Source organism: Tachypleus tridentatus, chromosome 1 (assembly GCF_004210375.1).
Source record: "Tachypleus tridentatus isolate NWPU-2018 chromosome 1, ASM421037v1, whole genome shotgun sequence".
NCBI lineage: Eukaryota > Metazoa > Arthropoda > Merostomata > Xiphosura > Limulidae > Tachypleus > Tachypleus tridentatus.
In genome coordinates, this window is record NC_134825.1 from 178,626,980 (window position 1) to 178,648,127 (window position 21,148).

The 21,148-nt window shown below is 32.9% G+C and overlaps 1 protein-coding gene and 1 long non-coding RNA gene across 4 annotated transcripts in view; one reads left to right on the forward strand and one right to left on the reverse strand.

The window, feature by feature from the left end:
• Positions 1 to 21,148, forward strand: part of LOC143231324 (uncharacterized) — a 196,480-nt gene that overhangs the window by 61,338 nt on the left and 113,994 nt on the right. Inside the window, exon 6 of one of the 3 annotated variants that reach the window (XR_013016882.1) lies at positions 6,872 to 7,003. The exons of the other annotated variants lie outside the window; for them this stretch is intronic. The gene's annotated coding sequence lies outside the window, so the exon portion shown is untranslated. Of the gene's footprint in view, positions 1 to 6,871; positions 7,004 to 21,148 lie in introns of those variants that run through there. 3 annotated transcript variants of the gene reach the window in all.
• LOC143231408 (uncharacterized) lies at positions 6,712 to 17,883 on the reverse strand. The gene is made up of 2 exons (XR_013016907.1): positions 17,719 to 17,883; positions 6,712 to 7,048 (listed from the first exon to the last, which is right to left on the reverse strand). It is a non-coding gene; the product is annotated as an uncharacterized LOC143231408 (long non-coding RNA).

Sequence of the window (21,148 nt, forward strand, 5' to 3'; positions counted from 1 at the left end):
TGTCTCTGACAACAAAACTAATGTATCGGCAGCTAAGTCTGTGGTTATTGTTGCAAGGTTGGAATAGGAGTTCATCATAGACATTCCAAATTACTAACATTTTACCTTATGTAAATCATCAGTCAAAACTATAAACACAAAGTTTTCCTGTATGTAATAAACGTTACAGAAACTCGTCATATTTACACACAAAATGTCAGATAGTAAAACTAGCTCCGCTTTCAGTTACCTCTACAAGTGTCACTGTGACTTCTGAGACATCAACATGGGTGTCACTGTGACTGAAGCGAAGCTGTTATTGGTGTTAATATCGTAAAATGGTATTAATAAAGTAGCTTATAGTAAACACCCCTTCAACAAAACTATATCAAAATAAAGTCGAATATATCCCTTACAGAATAAAGTCTACCAGTGATATTGTGTTAATTGGTTTGGTGTAGCTTGAACTTTGTTCAAAGTCACACGACAGTTATCTTCGCTAGCCGTTCCTAATTTAGCAGTGAAAGGCCGCCAACTCTTCACCTAGTCTTTTAGTCATGAAGACTGGGATTAGCCGTCACTTGGCTGAAAGGGCAAGAATGTTTGGTGGGACAGGGATTTGAACCCGTCACCCTCACATTAGGAGTCAAGCGACTTCTCATCTGGCCATACAGGACTAATATAGTGTTAATGAATGTATACCAATAATATAGTGTTAGTGAAAGTTGTTGAAAATGTTGATGTGTGTTGCCTTGTTTCTTAATTCAAGTTTAAGGACTATTTCCATCTTGAAAAGTCCTTCATCTGAACGCATCTTCACAATCCATGTACATGATTATTTTTCATGACCATCACATACTTTCTTAAATGTGATAAAGTCTTAGTAACATCAAACTACATACTAAATTACAAATAATGTTGGTACTGTGCCACTGGAACCTTATATTCAAGATGTTGATTTGTTTATTCAACATTATTTTAATATAACATTCTGAACCCTGTGCATACTACTAAATATATAAAATGTGATCGTATTAAATCATCATACATGAACAATTTTAATATTTTAGTAAATGTACAAATGTTTTCTTGATCAGTATCTGTTAAATAATAATTTAGTATTGAATAAATCAGGTCGGATCAAACATGTTATGAAGATTTAAAAACTTGTTTGTTAGAATCTTTTAAACAATCCTATCTAATAATAGTAGAACTATACAAAGATATGATAAAATGTAAATTAGTTAGTACTTTGTATTTTCAGTACATGATTGTATTTAAATTAACAAATGTAAAGAAATTCCTCATGTTGGTCAAGAACCAATGTAATGAAAATATATCAAATTGTCTGTTCACTGTTTAAAGAATTCAGACTTTAGTTGTTGTTTTTGATAATTTTATTTATACAGCATACCTACAGTTTTGATAAAATCTTACTGCAAAAACATATACATGATTTCAATTATTCGTATCAATAAATAATCTGAACATGTGAATATAGTCTCTTTGAATCTCTTTTGAGTAAAATGTTTCAACAATATCCTTTCCATAATTGATGTTTTGGACTACATGGAATCCGATATTACTGTTATATCATTTAAATGTGTCATTATATCTGTGATCTGCCTTTACAGGTCAAACATACTGATAAGTTATGATGGTAAGTGTTTTGCATAAAGAAAATCAAATAATTCTACTTTTCAACTTACAAACAGAAGGATCAGTAAATACGTTTATCTATAGTTATTTATATATTACACACATTTATTTATTTATATTACACACATAAAATTTGAATACAGTTTTGGTAATGTTGATTTTCAGCTTTGCTTGACATGTGTAGTGTTTATATCTTTTAAAGAAAAGTTATAGGACGTTGATTGTGAATTTATGAAAACTTAATATTCTCATACACCGTAAATATATTTCCGTTGGATACAACTTCTCATAAGATGGCTTTACCGTTCAGTTTCTGCCGCCACTAGTTCCACCTACCCAAGGTTTCAACAGGAACGTGACTACTTCTACTTTCGCAGCTGCTTCCAAGGAAAGAAGCACCAGAAGTGTGAGTTGAGGTATCAGTGCAAGAAATTATTACATCTTACCTAAACTCACATTGACTTGGTTGAGGAAACAGTGTATAATTTACCTAGACGAGCACCCTTCGGAAAGTGTCCAAATTCATCTCTATGGAATATGACATCTCAACTTAGAGGAAAACACATGTGAGAGAACGCTCATAACCAGATACAGTCTTCGCCCATCTTGACAGTATGTTTCACTAAACTGGCTGTTAAAAAGAGGATGACATCCTTAATTGTAGATATGATGGTTGGTCCACCTTTCCCATGGTAATGTGTGATATCCTAGCCAACACAGTGCATCTCGACCTGTCTGTCTCCTTTCTATACCAGACCACCTGGGAATAAACCTTTTGAAGAAGATATGACAGGGGTTTCTTAACCAACTAATATTATTTGGTTGGTCCAGTACTTTTCTAAAACCAGTTTTACCACAAACTAACCAGCAGGAGATTGTACAGTTACAACATTCTCTAGTGTAGTATAGTACAGGAAAAATGATATATAGAAATGAAAAGTAAATAAGCTACATGTACAGTTAATCCAAAAGCCACGTTTGAAACCGGAGAGTGGTGATAGTGGAATGATAATTTGATACCGAGTCTGATGAATGAGTGATATTTAAGGGGAAGTACTAAGAGGGGGTATTTTGTGAAGAAGGATAAGGACTGGAAATTAAGTTTGAGCTGTCCATAAATGTGTTATCAAAAGGACAGATGCAGGTGTGGACTGAGTGACGTATAAAACCTTGAGAAGGAAACATATATAAGTAACTTGGTCTAACTAAATAGAATTAATTTACTATCTAAGCAAAACGATGTGGTATTGGGGACCAAAAGTTATGACTGTTTTTATGAGATGGATGGTAAATGTGTACAGAGGTTGAGTATTTCACTGATTATATAACTATCAGAACACTTGGGTATTGAAAGAACACACTCTACAAAGGATCTTATAGGTATTGAGTAATGGATACCAGGTTCCATTGATTCTGTTATACTCAGTAACAGATGTGAAAGTGAGTGTGACTCAAAGGCATAAGGACTTCCATTACAGCTATTACCTCCAGTAAATAAATTACTTCACTAGTAGACAGATTAAGTTTGCATCAATCTAAACGAAAAGAAAGAAAATTCAGACCGATTGAGAAATGTGTTGAAAAATATCCCAGGTGAAAAGTGTATGAACAGTAACACGAAATTTAAGATTCGTGTTTAAATGGAGTGAATTTTGAAACTAGTTACTTAATAACTGTACAAAATAAAAAGTAATAAACAGCATGAAAAAGGTTAAAGTAAAAAAAAAAAAGAAGGAAACATTTTAACACATCATAAAACTATTGTGTCAAATGTAGAGATGAAGATTGGAACCCCCATTTTATTATCTCCAACTGGTTAGTTCAGAAGACATCTGGTTTTGGAAAAAGTTAACATTTTCTTACATGAAAATGTGTTTCCATTAGACACTTACCATTTCACACAGACATTCTATCTTCTGTGAACATCTGCCTTGAGTACCTGCATGACACTAGTTTTTAGGCAACTTCAATCTGAACTCACGTGATTCTTATTAATGGATAATGATGTTATTGTTTAATAGCTCCCTCTACACTGCTCCACTCATGAAATTTCATCATTAAAGAAAAAATAAGTCGTAATTACCCAAATGAACACATACGCATCAGAAAACTTGTGAGTGAAGCGGCTATTTGATAGGCCGATCATGATACAAATGATCTGTTTTCAAATTAATCGCTTCAAATACATAAGAATCTATACAGCAAATCCATTGAATGGATGCCGAATCATGACGGTCGAGTGTTTTAAAAGGAATTAAAGACCTGATATCTGCTCTATAATTGATGTAAAAAATCACCACGAAATTATCAGAATGGATCATAATCAAACAATTCACAAGCAGTGGTAAGGAATACAAACATGTCCAATGTACAGAAAAGAGGTCGGGCACACTGATGTGGAAGAATTGCTTATGCTGGTACATATGTTTAAGATGATATTGTTGTTCAATGATGTATTACAACCAGTAAACATAACATTTCTGAAGAGGTGAGGGGTTGGTACGATTCAAAGTGAAGGAACCAAAACAGTCGGAAACAGGGAAAATGGTTGGGTCAAGAGGATAAAGTATTGGGTTGGAGTGAGTAAGGATTTAAACATTTTGTCAATTCATCTAAAACGGGTTTCTACCATCAAAGATATGACTGGAGGACTCTTTCCATGAGTATGAAAACAGAAGGCTATCTTGCATGTAATAACGAAACCACAGACCAAGTCAACGAAGATGTGGAGTACACGCTTTGACCACGTGACTGAAATTATAGGAGACAATGTAGTGTTTGAAACAATAAATTATAACATCAGTGGATGTAGAAAAGGAAGCATCTAGAGAACTCTGTAATGGAAATAGGAAGAAAGGCGTTTGTAATATAGATCTGAATAATGTTGGTGTGGTGTTTGTCAGTGTACTGACACACAATTCAAAACAGAAATCCACCGAAAAATCACCCATACTGGACTATACATTCCTTGGGACTCAGCACATGAAACAAAACAAAAACTCAACATACTAAAAAACCAAATAAACACAACCATAAAACTATGCTCACCAGATAAAATTAACGATGAATTAGACAAAATAAAACAATACTTCATCAACATCAATAAGTTTCCTCCACAAACCGTAGAAAACATTATAAGCACACACCTACACAGAAAGCAAAATCAACCAACTAAAGTAAATACAGCTCACGAATCAAAAAACCACGAAACCATATACTGCTGTATACCATATATTCCCGACATCAGCAAACAAATAACCAACATTTGGCAAAAAATTAGTAACAAAATATGACATTCCAGTTAATACCAAATTTATTCAAAAACCCGACACAAAACTGAAGTCTATACTATGTAAAAACTACACTGACAAACACCACACCAACATTATTTATAAAATACAATGTGATAACTGCCACGACTTCTATATTGGAGAAACAAGTAGAAAAATGGAAACCAGATTCAAAGAACATAAAAAGTCACCTTCACACGTTTTCGAACACTGTAAGTCAAATAAACACAACATAACCATAGAAAACACTCAAATACTAAATAAAGAAACAAGCATAAACAAACGCAAAATTAAAGAAGCCTTACTTATACAACAACATAAACCCAAAATAAACCAATATAAAGGAACGCCTTTATACCTATATTAATATAATAAAATAAATAAAATTATATATTCAAACATCTAATACCGCCCTCTATATTTTGACACACAGTTACACAACCCCTTTCAAACATGTGGTCAGCTTCCGGTCAGTTACCTCTTTCTTTGTGAACCTGACGAAGACCGAAGAAGGTCGAAACGTTGTTCGCTCTTCTATGTAAAATATTTTCTCAACCCAAACGAGCCGTTTTTGCATATAAATTTCTCAACAAGTGGGTTTCTCGACATCACTGATTATTATTTCACTTTAATGTAATGTATACTGTGTCAAACTGTGTGACCAATATCATATCGATGTTGCATGCTTACAATCAGTGTTGTTAAGATCCTGAGGCATCCACAACTACTGAAAAAGATGCATTCAGAGAATCCTTAATGTTCAGTCATTTAAATACATGTAATTCTTCCAAAAGAGACCGATACATGTTCGATACTATTGAGGTCTGATAATTCTGTACCCTAGTTAAGCTGATCAATCATCTCTTCTTCAATATTATTACACGTGGGAAGACAATTATCATCCATTCAGCTGAAGTCAGAACCAAACGTTAACATATATGACAGCATATTATGTATCGTCTTAATGACATCTGGAAAACATAAAGGTCAGAGTGTCCATTCGTGATTTTTCATTATCACACATATTTCCACCACTGATATTAAAGTGAGTTATTTTGTGTCTTACTATAACTAAAATATACCTTGTCTCAGTAGTATTACCAAACCTTTTGTGTTTTCAACCGTACATACACTGAAATGACGTTCGGTTGCAGCTACGAACATCTGATTCTGTTTTTAACAGTTATCACATAATTGTAGCGAATCGTTAGATGACGGTAACTTACTTAAATGTGGACGTTATTCTTTTCAGTCCAGTAACAGTGTATTTGTACCATTTTGTTACACGTGATTCCACCATATCTTGTTAATAACACTTTGAGACATTTTGCATCAGTGTTTGTTTTTATAGTCAGTCAACTTTCATTGGTCTGACAGACATTTAGTGAAATATCCAGCTGTCTTCTTTTGGACTTTACTAAGATTATTGAATATTTTAAAGAACTATAAACTCCGTGATTTACTACAGTGTTACAACTATGATAAGACAGTTTGAAAACTCTTCCTCTTTATAGTCATTTGTAGATCAGATTACATAACTTTTCATGCTTAATTTATATAACAATGAAATGAGGAGAACAATTGACATTTATTTATAACAGTAGTTTTATCTTGTTTTAGCAAGTTAATATTTGTGAACAAACAATATAAATGTAAAACATTATTTAAAGCTATTATCTGCTCTATATTACCTTTCTCACTATTTGGGACAATACTTGAGATATATTTCGTAGTTTTGAGAAAACGTTTATCAGACACCTGAAACCAATTTCATAACTTACAATTTTCATACAAACATTTATTTGGTTTTACTCATATTATAGTAAAACGACTGCTACATAAAGAATAAATTATATATTTTTAAAATGTTTATTAACTTATTATTGTTATTAAAACATTTTTTTCGATTGATGATTAATCACTAATTATAATGAAATCTTCAGGCAGAAACACCAGCTTCAAAAGAAATAAAAGACGATGAATGTATCCAGAGGGATATGTCAAGCAACATCAGGCCTCCCTCTACTAGACTTGTCTACAATGCTGATAAAAGTATCACTGTAAGACTTGGCAGTAAATCAGAACATCACCAGAGACACGTTTTATTGTTATTGAAAATGCTGAAACCGAAACAAATTTATTACTGGGAGAGCTCTGAAATCAACACTCATGTGTCAATTAAAATGTTGCCAAAGCGAACATAATCTTATTGTACATGAAACTAAAAATAATAATCAAGTTAAATATGTTGACATCCCTCACAAGATTGTTTTTACAAGAGATCCGAAACTGAAACCAAAACCCAAAATTAAATAACCCATGGGCTGCTCAAAAGCATACCAAACTAAAAAGAATTACTTTACCTTATCTCATAAGTTACATTTTGTACATTTTACTCAGTGATATAAATAATAAATAAAACACACATATGAAAAATAAAGAATATAATATTCTCCTGGGTCTTCTCTTTTTTGCTGTAAACTGTCATGAAACTTAAGCTCACTTTTCTATTTACGAAATTATTACAATTAATAATGTTTTTTATGTAATTAAATAGTACAACTAAGAACAGAGAATAATAATACACAGAAAACACTGTTCTATAAATGTGATAATATACGTTAAGGAAATCAGCTAAGCTCACCTGTGTGATTACTGTGTAATCAGTAATTTCCATCAAAAAAATGTGAAACCAAATGATAAAATAGACAAAACTGCATAAAGAAAACAACAAACCAGATCGCTTGACAGATTGAAACTTTAATTTTCTATTGGGTATAAATAATGTAGTGTATAACTATTAGCATTTGTGAAAGATGAAATTGCAAGAGTTGGTCTGATTATCTAGTTAATGGTTTGTAGACGAATAACAAACAGAGCTATATCACCGTGTTAGCTTTGGTGTTAATTGAGCAAGAAACGTGGAGACATATGAGAAACAGACACATACTGACATTTATTTATATAAATTCAATGATAGTGAACATTTTAAAAATTCAACTAAAGCCCAGTAAAGTATGGCTGAAAGCTCTATTGTAGAAAACAAAAGGTCGTAATGAAACTCCTTCTTTACAAATATAAGGTAAACCATAGAAAATTATGGCTGATACCTAATGGCATAATATTCAAATTGTTTTTATAAGTAAGAATGCCATCTTTATTAATTTCAGTGAATATCTTGGCAGTTTTTCATCACTTTTATTAATAGGGTTACTCTACAGCTCCTCTGTCTTTACGAGAAACTATCAGAGAGATGGATCGTTAGTTCCCACTGATATATGAACGATACTACACCACAATACAGGTAGACCTAACTTTCAAATGAGTTGCTCAATTTTAGTCAAGAGTGAGATGTGGCGAGTCAGCTGTAAAGATATTGTTAGTTTAGTTACTGTGAGGAAAATATTCATGTTTGCGCTCCCAGTGGGGAGAAATAACTCCATCATTGATAAGGGTAACATGTGTAATAATCTTAGGTGGAGCACGCATTAATGTACAATATTCTTTAACAAATGCTACATACATCAACTAGGTGGCATTCGTGACAGTAACACTAGTAGATATTGATAACTATCATTTTCTCCCCCCCTTATTCATACCTGTGAGCATCACCCAACAAGGTGAAGCACCCATACAGAAAACACAACACTCCTACTACTGAAGCTGGAATCAACATACAGGTGTAAAATCCAAGTCAAGCAAAGTACAGGACTATCTTAAGTCCAAAATATTCCCTGAAAAAATTGAAAGGAACAAACACTGAAATGTTTCTTATCAAACAAAATATAGTGGATACAATAACTAATGAGACTTCTAACTTAAAATGTTGAACATTTTCAGTAGCATATAAAACAATCAGATCACTTTCAGTTAGTGACTTGGATACACCACCTGTGACTAAACCTGGATTTTAAAAAGATCTATTGATAACCATATTTAAGTTGAACTATAGTTAATTATGAAAACTTCTTTCACACCTACAAACACATGGAAACAACAAACTATGGATATCACAAACCTAATGGATGCTTCCTCCATGATCAATTTTAATCAATACAATCTTAAACATAGACATCACAAACAATGTAATGCATTTCTCTGCAACTGAGACCAACAGTAACATGAGCATGTTTTAACATGAAAAATAACGTTAAAGACCTAACAAGAGCCCATTGATCATGTGCTCAAAAGGTGCCTCAGACAGCAGACAACAATTAAGGAAAGTTTAGTTCTTATATGCTTTCAGCAAAAACAACAACTTATGTTTGGGCTAGTACGGTATGTTTAGTATGATTTACATTTTATAAATTGTACCATGTAGTTTCCATGTACACACAAAAGCTTATAAGAGAACAGTTTTGGAAAAATAAACCGAGGATAAACATGGGTGAGTTTTCAGTGAACATTTCACTGAAATATATATATTAGCTGGAGTTTTAAAAGCCACCTAGCCCTCTTCCCCCCCAAAGCTATGGGGTTGTACATATTTTTAGATGCATATTGAGCCATTCCTGGACAACTTTCAGTATGAAATAGGCTTTGTAAACAAAAATCAAATCACTTACTTGTCATTTTACCACATGAATCAATCTGACAATCACATAAACTTAGTAAAGTATTTGAAACAACATATCCAATTATGTTTGTAAGACCTCTAGTTACACATTTCTAAATTAACCAGCTATGATTTGTCTTGTAAAAAACAAAAGTTTATTTCACATTAAATCTGAATGAAGTTTTGTGATCATATGCAATAGATGTTTAAATATTGTACAAAATGCAACTTTACGATATATGTGCAGCTGTCCAGTCAACAGCTTTGTTTTTAATCCTTGAGAAGCACAACCTAATACTGAAGTATTAGGTCACATCTACCAGAGGTAAGACATACAAAATTTATTTCAGTACTGCTGAATTTTGTTTACATGCTTTTGGTTTCACATAACTCATCTCCACTGTCCCCATCAGAATCTAATGCTGTACATTATTTTACCAAATTTAAAGTTTAAGTCAAAATAACTTAGGAAGAAAGGATATGTTTAAATTTAAGCATAAAGCCACATGATGGGCTATCTGTGCTCTGCTCACTGTGGGTATCAAAACCTGGTTTCTAGCATTATGAGGTATGTAGATGTATCACTGCCCCACTGAGGGAGCAGAAAAAAGGACAAGCATCTATAATACAGAAATTGTTCCTGCGAGTAATGACTAATGAGAGTAGTGTTTGTAAAAATCAAATTAAGGCCACATATGGGAATGTATTGATTCATTTTGTCTCAGCCAAATCCAGCTTTTGAATTGAAAAATTCTGTGAAAAACAATCAACAACAAACTACATTTTCATTGTTACAATGATATCAAACAAAGCTTTATATGGCTCAGATATCCAACTTTAATGTTATATGTATCACAGGAGACAAAAAACAAATACAGGAATTATTCCAGTAATACCATGATTCTTGCTGTACTTTAGTGTTTATCTTATTCTTGATATATATAAAACAAAAGGTTTATTTCTTTGCAATTAAGTATATAGTTGCACAATGGGCTATCTGTGCTGTGCCCCACTATTGGTTACAAATCTTTAAACGTTTTGTTCCACTCTGAAAGTTAAGTAACTGCACATCTTACTGTCCTAAATAACAAATCTTAACACTTGTGATGGAATTTGTAAATACCAATATATCCATTTAAAGAAGTGTTGCTGTAACAGCAATGTTTTTATTACTAGGCTACACATAAAAATGCTAATGTTATTTTAGACCTAAGCCTAAATCTAGTATTTAGACTGCAAATGTATATATCAATAGATATCCACACTTTCACTGTAACAATGATAAATAGAAAACATTATATACACTCAGGTTCATAACACATGCAAGACTTGCAAAGTCTTGTCATTAGAATACCTGAAATATTTTATTATTAACAACATCAGTATGTGCCAAGATAAAATTTAGAGCAAGTTACAATATTATATTTTTTAAATACATGCCATGGATTTCCAAACCTGGTTTGTTGAACAAACTAAGTAACATATGCATGAGAAACCTCATGTTAGCAGTCATTTTTTGCCACAAAAACCGGTCTTGCAAACTAACGTATCACCTAATCTGCCCATTGTCCCCCTCAACAATAACAATGTCTAACATCATGGACAAACCTTGGAACAGAACATGTTTAAAATGGTGCTGTCTTTGAGAGTCGTAACAAAGGCAAGTTGGTTAGTTGATTTAGTGTTTTATGGCACAAAGTAAATAGGTTATCTGTGACAAACATCCGGTAAAAAGGTAAAAATAAAATAAATGTAGTAAAATTCATAAAAGGAAATGAAAGTAAAACAAAACAGCATCGAAAAACATAAATAGCATAAAACCAATGTTGACATCTAGTCTACAATAAAGAGAGAAATCAGAGTAAAAGAAGTTGTAAAAAACGACTTTCTCTAGCAAAATGGTAATGATCATAACCCGCCAGGAAGACCAACAGGTAAGTTCAAGAACCACCGTCGGTCACTTGAAGTTGGCCTTTCTAGTCCTGGTTCCGGGTTATGTGTCATAGCAGCCATTATCAAAATGTAAAATGTTTATCACAGTTACCAATTCTGAGGTTTATAGTATACTGACTGTTGCAAACTAATAATATATGCTATTTCTCAGCGAGTTTGATGACTATCTTTTATAATCATTAGACAAGGTTCTAGAAATTTCAGTTGGCAACAATACTGGCAGTCACTAGAACTTAAATACACATATCTTCAATTGATGATTCTTTACTCTAGAATCTTCTACAAATTTATATAACAGATGAGAATTTCACAATACATATTTAACACAAGAAGTGGCGTGCTTTTCCAAATATTAATATATATTTAACTAAAACAAACGTTCATATTAAAATAAATATATGTTAATGAAATGCCGTTACAATCGAAACTACGTGAACTAAACCTAGGGTTTGTTTGCTTGTTTTTGAATTTCGCACAAAGCTACTCGAGCTAATCTGTGCTAGCTGTCCCTAATTTAGCAGTGTAAGACTGGAGAGATGATAGCTAGTCATCACCGCCAACTCTTGGGCTACTCTTTTACCAACGAATAGTGGGATTGACCGTCACATTATAATCGGGATTCGAGCTCACGACTCCTCAGATTAAGAGTCGAGTGCCTTATCCACCTGGCCATGCCGGGTCCAGATTTTGGAGATGACAATGTTTAAGGTACTAGCAAATATTGTTTCCAATATTTATGGTCTTTTTGAGTTCTTCATTATTCATCATCTAGTAACCTAAAGAAAATAAAAGAAATTTGTAACATTAAATAGTTGGTCAAAATCATAAATTTGGCCAAGGAGAACAATATTATTCACACACTCAAATAATCTTGGTTACAAAATAATAAGTTTAAAATGACCTAAAGACTTTATAAATATTTCACCTCTGGAAATATGTACGTAGTGCTGTGGCGACATGTAACTACTAAGTAAATAAATATTTATATATACAATCCAGTTATGTTGCGTGTATAAAACATTTTAATATACAATGTTTGGGATTAAAAAAACAACTGTGTGCCTTTGATAAGAAGAAAGCCACCCGGCAAAGAGCATGGTAAGTCAGTGGATGTGCAACGTGAAAACACGGGTGCGACCTCGACGCCTGTGTTGAGCACAAAACAGATTGCCAATTGTGCAGCTTTGCGCTTATCAACAAGCAAAGAAAAATAATCCTTATCTTGATAGTAACACATATATTGATTACTTAATTATCAATTTATTTGATTTACTGAAAATCAGCGTGGGATGTTTGCACATTTTATAAACAAAAATAATGCAGATTGCACAGTGTTATGGAAGAAGAGTTCTAGAAGAAGAAATAGTATCTCACCCTCCAAGTGGTGCACAACACAACCAAAACACCTATAATATTTTAATGTTATTTAATCAACATCAATAATTCTTTGACCAAATACGAAATGTTCAAATTATCTTAAGAAAAATGCGTGGAAAAGTATTTTTAGACAAGAAAAATAAGTTGTTTTTTTTCTAATGTGCAAATGCCGACATTCAGAAGGGGTGTATTGAAATCACTGGATATTTCGGAAATTATGAAATTAGCTAGCACGCACATTTAAGCCCTCCTGGTGGCACAACAGAATGTCTGCGGACTTACAACGCTAGAAACTCGTGGTTGGCAGTGCGTAGATAGCCCATTGTGTAGCTTTGAACTTAACTTATATCAAGTTAAAATCACACCTTTATTATTATTGTATGTGAGAGGGTGTAGAGGGTGTGGACAAATAAAATAAAATAGCATTAACCGATTGTGAAGTATGACTAAACGTTTAGTGCTGAAACGTTAATGATAGAAACTGGTATGTTGTTAGAGTAATAAAACAAAGTAGACCTTTTCATCAATTTTTTTTCTAGCTTCACTGAAATTCGCGTTTCGTGAAAGAAATTCACAAGTGAAACATTTAAAACAACCTGTTCAAACACCTAAATTAATGATGAGTAATACAGTCTACAAAATAAAATTTAAATCAGGTAAACAACATACATTCCGTCCCTATAGGGCCCGGCACGGGCAGATGGGTTAACGCATGCGACTCGTAATCTGAAGGTCGTGGGTTCGCTTCCCCGTCGCACCAAACATGCTTGCCCTTTCAGTCGTGGGGGCGCTATATAATGACGGTCAATCCAAGTATTCGTTAGTAAAAGAGTAGCTAAAAAGTTGGCGGTGATGACTAGCTGCCTTCCCTCTAGTCTTACACTGCTAAATTAGGGACGACTAGTGCAGATACCCATTAAGTAGCTTTGTGCGAAATTCGAAAACAAACAAACCGCCCCTAAAGGCATAGAACATGAGGTTTAGGTAATTAATTTTCTTTTATCATAACCAATGTCTCCCACTGGTACAGCGGTAAGTCTACGGATTTACAACGTTAAAATCATGGGTTCGATTCCCCTCGATGAACTCAGCAGATAGTCCGATGTGGCTTTACTGTAAGAAAACACATACGCACACTGATGGCCTGTATTTTTAAGAAAACAAGAAAGCAGCAAATCAAAACATAAACTGGGTACTAATTAATCACTGAATTTAGACGTAAGTAGTTAAAACTCATAAAAATAATTGTTTGTTTGTTTTTGAATTTCGCACAAAGCTACTCGAGGACTATCTGTGCTAGCCGACCCTAATTTAGCAGTGTAAAAGTAGAGAGAAGACAGCTAGTCATCACCACCTACTGCCAATTCTTGGACTACTCTTTTACCAATGAATAGGGGGGATTCACCGTCACATTATAACGCTCCCACAGCTGAAAGGGCGAGCATGTTTGGTGCGACGGGGATGAGAACCCGCGACCCTCAGATTACGAGTAGCATGCCTTAACTCGCTTGGCCATGCCGTGCCTAAATATAATTAAACATGCCATTACTGATTCATGTTTCTAATTACTTGTCATTTGCTACCCAGTGGCTCAGCGGAATGTCTGTGGACTTACAACGCTAAAAACCGGGTTTCGATAGCCGTGGTGGGCTGAGCACAGATAGCCCATTGTGTAGCTTTGTGCGAAATTTAAAAAAAACAACAACAAACTTGTCATGTAGGTTTTACTGCATGTAATGTAACTCCTTATTTGAATTAATTTTGGCAAAATTAATAAAAATAAAGTGGTTGTAAGAATTATGAAAATGTGTTAAAAGGGGATTACTTAAACATTTGTTAGGTTTAGAAAATGTATTCATTTTTCTTTTCGTTTTTGTAAAGTGTCGCTTGTTCCTAGCTAAATTTGATTGGTTACAACACTTATACTATGTCTTATAGCATCGTTCTATTCTGAGATATTGTTATTCGGTTGCTTAGGAAAATAGAACGTTTCTAACCGTTTTTTGAGGGTAGGATTTAAACGTAAGTACACTTAGTTATCTATTTACCCACATATTCACGTTTTTGATAAACCAAAACTTTTATTAAACTTGTGTGTTTTTAATTTAGTGATTTATTGAGTTTTAAGTTTACTCTGTTCCAGACATTAGGTTAAAATGGCTCGTGCTATCAGGAAGCAACTGAAGATGCGGCGTAAAGCAAAAGGCATTGAAAATTGTAATGTAAGTATGTGTGGTTCACATAATTATGTTTGATTTATATTAATTTGTAAAAAGTAGGCCAGTATGTTTCACCAACACATTTTTTCCTTTAACCTGTATTGGCAAAATTCTCGAAAGAATAATCAGTAATAGACTCTCCACATTTTTGGAGATAACATCAAAATTACCAAAAGAACAAAATTGATTTAGGAAATTTAGACAAACAACAGATCATTTAATTAGATTAAGTGAAACTATAATAAACAGCTTCAACAATATAGAATGTACTGTTGCTTGCTTCCTTGATATCGAGAAAGCATTTGACAGTGTATGGCATGATGGTTTAAGGTTCCAAATGATTGAAATGGGACTACCGCGTGGAATTATTTGCTGGCTGTCCAACTTTTTTTGGAAAATAGAAAGTGAAGAATAAATGTTGAGGATACCTTTTCTGTGTACTTTACTCCAGAGGCTGGTGTCCCTCAGGGAGGATTAGTTAGCCTTATACTCTTCATCATGTATGTAAACGTTTAATTTACCATTGAAGGATCCAAATCATGGATTCTCTTCACAGTTCGCAGATGATGTGGCAGTCTGGAAAAGTGCTATAATACCAATAGTAGCAGTCACTAACATACAACCGCAACTAAATAGAATAAGCGAATACTGTCAAAAATAAAAATGAACACAGCAAAAACACAACTCGTAGTCTTTACGAAATTGACAAAACAAAAAACAACTGCCAGAATTATATATGAATGGCACACTACTTCAGACTGCCTCAACGGCAAAATTATAGGTCTAACTTACGATTCTAAATTAACTTGGATCAATCATGTTAACGAAATTAAGAATAAAGTCTGGTGAAGAACTAACTATGCTGGAAGTCTAACTGGTAAAAACAGTGGAGCATCTACAGATAACATACTAAAAAAATCTATAAAACATATATTAGACCAGTAATAGATTGTGCAGCTCCAGCATGGATAACTGTAAGCAATAAAATAATGAAAACCAAACTACAAACAATCCAAAACACACTTCTTACAACAGCATATAGATAGAGTTCCAAGAACAACATCATCAAAATTCATACATAAATACTCAAACACACCAACCATACTAGATAGACTCCTACATAGTACAATAACGTACTTTCATAAAAACTGGATGAAAAATGAATTACTATGCAAACTAGATAGGTACCTCATACGTGATGAAGCTGGTCCTAAACATCTCTCCCCAGTCAATTTATATTTTAAACATAAAAATGAAAATAAATAAGTAAAAATAGCATAAATTAATAAAAAATAATAACAATAAAAAATAAAATTAAAAAATAAATAAAGTGCCACCAACAAACTTGACATTATGCTGTTATGGCAAAATAACAACTATAAATGTACCAAAATACATGGAAATTGCCCTGAAAAGGACCAAAATAATTTTCAGTCTAAATTATATTACTGTAAGACCAATATAAATACAGGGAGGAGGAAGTGGTCAAGTAGAACCTGACCCTCCAGGGTAAAACATATACCGAGACAGAGAGAGTGGAGGGGGGGTAGGTATTTAACCATTTCAAAATAATTTCAGCTGTTGAAACACAAAACTAACATGTTTAAAATTTAAACTTGTACCCACAAAAGTTCATCTTGATTACAGAAGAGATATAGAGAGTAAGTTGTAAAAACACATAAGCAATCATACCGAAAGATATTTCAACTAAATGTACATCACAATACAACAAAACTGAAGAGTTAACTGTTTGGTTCAGAGGAAAAGAATGTAGTAATTTTGAGTACAAGTGCTTGAATGTAGATACTGAGCATGGAGGATGCATCATCCTCCAAGTGTTGTTATACTCCATTACAGTTCCTCCAAACAATATTTTTAGGTGAGAATCAGCTCGACCCTGGAAGCACACAAATTCCATCATCTCCAAAGCCATATTGTCCATATGAATGCCAATCTTTTGGTAACCTGGTCTAATAACTTATGTTGGAACTTCATCTAGATTTTGGTTTGTCTGTATAAATAGGTCTCTCTGAGCATTCTGATTTTCAGCATACCAATAAACACCTAGGAGAATTTATCAAAAAAAGTCTAAAATCAACAGTAGAAACATTTTATCTGTTGCTTGTTGTTAATCTTCTGTTAGCTGTCTTACATCACAGCTTCATCCATTTATCTGTGTGCAAGAAGTTAAAGTTAACATCTGCAAACCTATATTTTATTCTGGTTCTCTCACATGAATATTATTTAATACCTGTAACCTTTGGCCAATTTTCCCTTTGAACCAAGCATTTTTCCAATAGATACAGAGGCAAACATTTAAATTTAAATGTTTATATTTAAATTCCTTTTCACTTTTTGTTTTACATTGTTAAACAGTAAGCACAAGCAATCATTTGATTTCAAGAGAGAATTACCAACTCCAACAAAATCTGTCACAGTAACACTCATTTGTATGTACCATGGGCAACTTTCCATTGACTTATCCCTCTATTTTAGAAAAATGCTAATTCTCAAAACATTATATAAACCAATTTACCTTTTTCTTCATTCAGTCTTGATACACTACTTTTTTTGGACAATCTCTACTCATGTCCCTCTTTGTTGCATTTGTAGCAAACTGCAATAATTTCCAAAATTAAAAAACTAATTCAAAGCAATTTGAGTAATAACAAGCATTTCGTAATACCTGAATTGTTTAATATTTCTATGAGTTTCTGCCTCTTTTCATATTGCTGGACTTGGTAGAAATTCTGTTTGACATCCATATTAGCAGAGCCAACAACACCAACTGCTAAAAATAAATAATCTGACTTAAGAAACTCTGCTGCTAGTCGCTGTATTTCTTCAGGGAATGTAGTATTGAACATGAGAGTCTGATGCTTCGATTTTACTGTCATGGAAGGATTGTCCACCATTTTTATCACAGCAGGCACAAAACCCATGTCTAACATTCTGTCAGCTTCCTCTAAAATCAGATAACGGACTTGAGAAAAAGCCACCTGTCAAAATAATAGAATAACTGTTAACTGAAAGAGGTAAATAACATTAAGCTTTGAAAAACTTAATATATCCCCTCAAATTTTCCTCCAAAATATCTTATATGATGAGATATTAAAATTTCTTTTGATCTCTTACAACCATTTGTTTCAGATAAGAGTAAACAAAAAACTGAAACTTTTGCCCATAATTTAATTTTTAATCCATTGTAATAACTATCAAAATGGTAGACTATTAAATTTTCAGCATATGTGAATACAGTTAGGTATAGACTATTATATTTCACTGCACAACTTTTTTGAAAAGTTTTTGCTGATTGTGGCAGGTACCTGGTGGGAATGCACAAATATAGTTTTGGTTTTGCTACATCACGTAGGAACTCTGAGAAATAGACAGTTTACCGGCAATAACGTATTTAACTGCATTTATGTTTGTAATATGCTATTAAGTTCAACATAATTAAAAGTGGTTTGCTCCTGATTTTCGTTTGTATTCAATGTCTGGTGCATCACATTGCAGTATTCAACAGTAGTCAGCAAGCATTGACAGATTCCACTTGCCCTGATATTGTTTTTCCATTGTAGCAATGTCTTGGTGAAACTGAAGATTTTGATGAAACAGTACGTGATCAGCAGCCAAAAATCTATAAGGAACACCCAATAGTGTTCAAGAAGCAAAAACTTTGTTGTGCAGTGTTTTCAGCATATGTGAATACAGTTATTCAGTGTATAAAACTGAGTAATAAATCTATAGATTCCTAAGATTCTCAATTTTTTGAAGTTTACAAAATCATAAATATATTGTCTGAAACCTGAGATTTTCCTTCTTTTAAACTCCCTTCCTTACAAACTTCATCACACTGTAAAGTTGTGAAACCCAGCATTTGGTAGCTACATTCAACTTTGATACTAATGCTTTTCTATTATTTATAAGCCCCTTACAGTTTCTCCACATCTGTTTTGGTACTTTATTAACAAGAACAAGTTTTGGTTTATGGTTATCAACTTTATTAATTCCAGGGTTATATTTTGCTCTGAGGTAAAGGAAAGTGTTACATTTCTTGAACACTTACATAAATTAGTATAAGGACAGTATGCAAGTTTTCTGTATAAAGTGGGAAAAACACTAACTATTTATATTAGTTTTAATATTTTAATTTACCATTGCTCCATCTCTAATAATGTGCCCTATTATGGTCTACATACAAAAACTATCAGATGAACAGTTAAGTAGGTTTATGCATAATAGCATAGCAAATAATTATCTAGAAGTTTTTATTGTGTAATAAATAGTTAACTGACCAAACATTCAAGTTGACACTAAATTGTCCCATAAGTCCCATGCAAGTGCATGTTACAGTCAGTAACTAATGAGTCACCAATGGCGGATTAACTTGTTATAAACATTAGTAACAATTTTACAGCCAATATACATTCATTAGTCAGCCATTCTGCGATTTTCGTTCAGCTTTGGGCGTGATGGTGAGTAAAACAAAATACATAAAATATAACACGCGGCCAAACTGACTAATGAATGAATACCAGCTGTAAAATTATTACCAATGGCATAAATGTAGCTACAAGTTTGGCCTCCAAATTTGATTTGATATTTTTAATTTGCACGCTTAATCCATTTTTAGCCACACCTTTTTTCCCACTTAAGGCGTTTTTTATTAGATTTTAAAGTAAACACGAATTACTTAAAACCTTTCAATAAAGATACACTTTGAAAATATTATTTATTCGAAAACTAATTGATATAAATGTTTTTAAACAACGCTGTAGATAATTTAATCAAGAAATATGATTAACTAACCTTGTTGAATCTCAACAACTTTGGAGATTTTAATTATTTTATTCTAAGTCAGTTATAAGGACAGCATAATTATCTACTTTTATATTTATTATATTATCTCTGCAGGACAGTTTAATTTTGAACGCTTTTTCTAAGCCAGCAAAACATGAGTTTAAATAAATATATTGGTCGTAAGACGGTTGTGTTAGGCCTAACGTACTTTTAATATTACATCTTTTATGAAGAGTGTGTTTAATTGAATTCACACATTGCTAGATTAGAAAAGACACTTAAATCCTAACACTTAGAGAATAAACAATATCATATAACACATATCATGTATTATTATTTACATTTAGATTCTGAAAATCTTTAACCCTGAGTTTGTGATTTCTGCTTAATTATAAAGATAATTAACCTCAAGGAAGGAAAAAAGAAAATCTAAAAGTTTACTTTGAATGTACTCAGTAAGAAAAAATAAATATTTACTTATCTAACGTCATTTTCTTTAGGATGTGTTCTGAAAATGTTTCAGAACATATTACTTTTACATGATCGGACTACCGTTTGCTTATGCTCTGACCATCACGGGTATCGAAAACCGGATTCAGGACGGCTGGTATGGTGTTAATACTTTTACCAAAATAAAGCGGTGAACAACGTTTCGACTTTCTTACATTTTAACTACAAGTGGGTTTCTTGTCATAACGAAAACCGTTTTATTATCGGTTTGAGTCCACAGACATATAGGACTACTGAAGACAGACTAGAAAAACAAAGAGTGAGACACTAAAAGGAAATGGATAAAAGCCTTATCCATTTTATACGGTAGAATCACTGAAGGCAGATTACAGGAACAAAATATGAAGGAATAAAAGGGAATGGGCTTCTTATCCTTTTGTTTCTGTTAATAATTAACACTAAAAATCGCTCTTTTTCTTATAATAAATGATAAACTAGTTTTTATTTGTTGTTACAAACGCTACATTATTCATAATTACATTAAAAGTTTCCATACTATCTAGTTTGAAAAAAAATTATCTTTTTATCGTGTTAGGATACAGAATATCATAAAGTAAAAAAATATGAATAAATGCATGATACAAAAGTTCAGTTAGATATGTATTTTTATCTAAATATGAAAACCTAAGAATATTAATATTTTAATGCTATCAGTGTTGGAAGGAAAGTAAGTTAATTTTAACAGACATTTAAACAATTACACGTGCTATGCACAAACATACAAAACATGCTTTTCTGTTTCACAAGTACAAACGTTAGCCACAAAGATTTCCTTTGACTTACATTTCTCAGAAGCTTAGACA